Below are 5,111 nucleotides of genomic sequence, written 5' to 3' on the forward strand. Positions count from 1 at the left end.
TCACACAGGCTGAGGGAAGCAGCACAATGAACCCACAAACACTGAAGACAGGACACAGAATATAAAGGTGAACTAATGAGGGACAATACAAAACACCTGGGAAGACACAAGAGGAAACAGGTGAGCGTGGGTGRGGCTGGAGGCAAGACAGCAGGGGAGAGAAACACAGGGGAACAGAAAACAGTAGAAAACTAAAGCAAAAACACAGATCATGACACAAAGAGGAGATGTGGATGCAGTGTGAGAGGACAAAGAGGGAGTTGGAGTGAGGACAGAGGATGCAGGGGAAAGAGTGAGATGGAGGAGGATGAGTCACTGTAGTGACCTCTGAAGAGGGAACAACTGAAAGAAGAAGAAGACGGCAACATTAGAGTAATACCATAAAGCTCTGTCACAAACATTATCATGCATGTTGAGACAGGGGTAGTGCTCAGATGGCAGAATATTCACAACTACAGCATCTATATGTGATATGGATTTAGTGGTTGGAGCAAAATTATGAATTTAATTTAATTTAATTTAATTTTAATTTTGATACCTTTCACATTCTTTTATCTTAACTGACTGGAACCAACAAGTGCTACTTAGGAGTGTTAAATTTTTTTCTCCTTTTTGGTGGTGGTGGGAGGATTGTAAAAAATAGTTTTAAATGTTCTGGCACATTTACTTTAAWAAAGAAAGGGTTTGGCATATGGTTTGCAGTTAATTATTGTGCCTTTGAAAGTAATTTTCAAAGCTGCTCAGTGATTTAAGATTTATCCAAATGAGAAATCCAGTCTCATTAATAACKGAACTGGATTTAGACAAACTATGCAGTAAATTTAACTTAACACTACAGAATTTGTAAAATGGGATTATTGTGACTTTAAGWAAGTACAACAAAAGCTATTATTGTCAAAAATCCATTCAGTTTTGTTATTTGAGCCAAAAAAATATTTAAGAAAAATACATTCGTAAATAGTCTGTTGTTTCTCAGACGTGTTCATTGTGACTTGCATTTTCACTTGGCTTTTCTGTTCTGATGTAAACGAAGCAACACAAACTATTTGGGTCAAATTTAAAGTTTTAATTTTTGGGGGGCGAGGGGGTAGCATGTTTCAGAAGGGCTTCATGTTTACCAGGATGTGATCTATTTAAAGAATGTGATGTGATTCCATATGTGTGTGCGTGCGCTGCTGGGAAAAGTATTGCTGCAGTGTTTGAGCTCTGACAGAATAAAGTAGGGCACGATGAAGCACCGGCTCACAGGACAGCTGCATTGCAGACGGCCTTCAAGGAGTGGGAGTGAGTAATGGAGACCTGCATGGCAGCTCCCATACATGCCAGCACCATTAGATCCCTCCGCCATTCATACCCTGCTGCCTCGCTGGCCCATTCACAGAACCAGTTAAGGAGGAGCTGTGTGTCTCAGGGAAATCTCAGCCCACCCTATTACCTTTTTCACKTTAACTCTTTGTCTGCCATTTCTTCCAGAAATCTCTTGTTTTTAACTTGATTCATTGGATTTCTGCATGACATGTATATCACCCAGCTATGCAGAATATATTAGGAGCTTTTGGAGCATTTATAGAAGAGCAGAAACGAGTCCAAAATGGCGTTAGGGGTGGTCAGAAAGATACAACATAAAAGTATCAGTTTGTGTGTAAATAAGAGGAACAGGTGGAAATGATCAGGTGGGGTTCTGTTGGCACAAAGAAATGATAACTAGGTCGACATGAAAGCGTGGTTTAAACTAAAACAAAAGGATAAATGTGGCAACTTGCTAAGCTGGTAGCTGAAAATGTTCCAGGATCAAGATGGGGCCGATTGGTGGTGGGGGCCGGGGGGGGCTTCAACACCACAATGAGTGGACAGTCACTGTTGCGCAGAGTGGGCTTGAATCTGTGYGATGCCTCCTGTAACCATAATTCTAAGCTTCTTGTTCCTAAAGCAGGACAGGGTGCCCCCCCTTGATCATGTTCATTTTAGAAGGCAGCAGAGACAGGATCCGGAGGCGCAGAGCAGTTTATGGAGCTGTTTGTTTTAGTTGTTCACCTCCAAACTGACAGCGTCTCTGTTGTGGAGCTTGTTGATGAACTGGAACGGGCTGCGTGCCATTTCTACGTGCCTGTATCCCCGTCTGCAGCAGGGTGTGCAGCTCGGCTCAGAGAGGTTGCTCTCCCATGGAAGACTAACTGTGCTATGATGTGCTAATGGCACAGCTGCCTGCCTGCCTTGATTTGTCATAATGCAGAGTGGGGGAAGGGGCGCTTTTCTCTGCAGCACTGCAGGTACAGAGCCATGGGCAGGACAAGAGGAGCTGTCGGAGCTGCAGAGAGCGCAAGCATCTAACATCTTCGCCCCAATTAGTGTCTGATCCCAGGTCCCAACGCTGAGGGTGGGGTGTGGAGGAGGAGGGGGAGGAGGGGAGGTTTACCGGGTTCAGCCAAATCCCAGCCCCGCACAGCGACATTCTGACCATCAGTGATTATTACTGACAGCTCTCTTTACCGGCATGACAAACCCGTGCGCGCACAATGCAGGCGCAGAGGGGTGGGCGTGTAAACTGGGTAAACTCCCGCTTTAACTACTAGTTTTAGATCATCTGTTAAACTGGGGGGTGGGGGCTTCCGCTGACTTTCTGAAAGGGACGCACAAACTGAAACACATTTGGCATCTGTTGGAAAGATCATTTAAGATGACAACAATCAAAAGAAGAAGGGGGAGAAAGAGTAGGGGGAAAAGGAGCGAGCGATGAGAAGCGTGAGCGCGRCTCGTTGAGAAGCGCGGGAATTAGGGCGTCTGTTTACCGGCTGCACGTGCGCACGACGTTTCCCCCMGCGGCGGTGTTTTGTCATTTTACTGCAGGCTGGGGGTCACAGCGACTACTAGAACCACTACGGGAAAGTGTGCGAGGTGAAAGAAGTGAAGAGGAGGAGGAGGAGGAGCATGAGCGGTCCTCCTCTCCCTCTTTCCGCACGCGGCTCTCTTCCTTCACTTTGTTCTATTGTTGACGAGTTGAGCTTCAGATTCAGTCTCCAGCAGGGATCTTTTTTATGGGTTTATTCTTATTTATCTGTTTTTTTTTCTCCCCCCACCCCCCCTCCTCGGTGTAAGACAGCATGCTTTAGCCTGGCCGCGGGGCAAAACAGTTTGGGAGAAACGCAGCCTTGGTTGGACTTCTGCGGGTCAGGATGCCAGTGAATGACAAACAGACAAAGAGGCTGTGTTTTGGGCTTTGAGCCGGACTCTACCAATGGAAAATAAACTAGAAGGTTAGAAGTGTTGAGCTCGACCTGTTTGGCTGTGTGCTGTGTTGTGACTCTGTGTTGTCTTCAAGTTTGGGTTCTGTTCTGTGCGTTTCTGACAGAAGTTCTGCATGCTGGGTTCTTGTGCCTTACTGTATTGTTTCAGACACATGTGACTCTGGACACATTGCAGAGTAACCAACTCCTGCCTCACGACTTGTGTTACAAAGGCAGTCTCCCCTTGCCCCTCCCGGAATCATTGTCAGGCTTCTTTTCAATCATAACTTGTTCCTTTTTATTGTTTTGTTTCTTTATTATTTTATGTTTGTAGTTAAATGCGGTTGATGTGAACTGCAGGGTCAGTGTGACCCAGGCTGCTGGAAGTGCTGTTTAATTGCTGCTCTGATCCAGCGCACTGAAAGGTTGTCGCATCAGGTTCTTGAAACCATGTGTGTGTGTGTGTGTGTACTAAAAAAAAAGAAACAACTCTGAAAACTACAGCTGCTGATGCCACATATGTCAGCTCACATTCAGAGCTGACATTATTGCAACGGCAGTGTGTCCCCCATCCTTTCAGCACCACAGATCTGTGAACAGCGACTTGTTTTGAACCGACTCCCCTGACTTTGTTGCAGGAGAGGCTGCTTTTTGAACCTTTATAAAAGATGAATTTCCCTGTGATACTTTTCTCAACCTGTTGCTCATCTCTAAAGTTTTCCCATTGTTGCAGATCACTATTAAAAGCTGCAAAGTCGCATGCATTGCACTGCCTAATTAATAAAGTGTGCATGTAGCAATACAACAAGGTTCCTATTTTTGTATCTAGGAAGAAAACAGAGTTTGTGTCTTGATAAGACATAAAAAATGATATGAAAGCTGTGTAGTGGCTGGGTTCAGGAGTTTCGTAAAAACTGGATGCTGTGTGAGTATACAGCAGCATTATTCATTTATGTAACACCTTTTACTTGTGTTGAATAGAGGTGCTGTAGAAGTTTACATCTTTAGGTGATAAATTGCCCAAGAGGATCAAAAGCACAGCCGGCTGAATTGCCATAAATAAGTTATATCATCAAACTTGATTTTGCTCATTTTATATCTTCCCAGTGATTTAAGTCATCACTGTTAAAAGTCTTTCTGTAACTTTTTTTAAGTTGAATTTGTTAAACATTTTTCTTTCTTTTGATAGATATATCATTCCAGTGCTGTACATGTGACATTTCATTAAAGCTAGTGCGGATTCTAGTTGAGGAAAATCTTTAGTGAGCTTTAAGTGTATGAATGATTTAACATTTGTCAGTATGGTGAAATATAAATTATGCAATCTGCATCTGTGGTTTGAAACCCCCACTTTCCCCCCTTCTATCAGGTTAAGTGGATTTTGTTGTCTAAGATTTTTGTTTTGTTTTTTTCATTTTCGGGTCACTCTGCTTCTGTTCTGCTGCAGACTGAAGRCTGAGTTTTTCAAAGACTGAATTAAAACAAAACAGTTAACARTCCTCATAGTCATAAACAAACACAAATTACCGTATAAATCTTTCTTAATGATATGTCTCTGACTTTCTGACGTATATTTTTGCACGTCCTACATCTGCCGGTAACTGTAAAATAAAATAATGGAGCAACACGTCAAAGTTCAGATCTCAGTCTCTGGAAGAAGATGTTTTTAAATGATGTCTGGAAAAAAAAAACTTAGAAGAAATCCAAAACAAGTTGAGAGTTTCTACAAGTGCATTTATTCTAACAGAGTTTGCAGGTGCCTGCTCCCTCAGACAGTTCTATTAGATTTAACCAGCCTTTAAATAATCTCTCTACTCATTTGTCATCTGTGCTTCTGCAGCCATGTACTAAACATATGAAATAAAAAGTTATTTATGCAAATAGGAA

At 42.9% G+C, this 5,111-nt stretch overlaps 1 protein-coding gene across 9 annotated transcripts in view; it reads left to right on the top strand.

The window, feature by feature from the left end:
• Positions 1–5,111, top strand: part of camta1a (calmodulin binding transcription activator 1a) — a 402,428-nt gene that overhangs the window by 373,048 nt on the left and 24,269 nt on the right. The window lies entirely within an intron of this gene.

This window comes from Austrofundulus limnaeus, unplaced genomic scaffold (assembly GCF_001266775.1).
Source record: "Austrofundulus limnaeus strain Quisiro unplaced genomic scaffold, Austrofundulus_limnaeus-1.0 Scaffold75, whole genome shotgun sequence".
NCBI classification, from domain to species: Eukaryota; Metazoa; Chordata; class Actinopteri; order Cyprinodontiformes; family Rivulidae; genus Austrofundulus; species Austrofundulus limnaeus.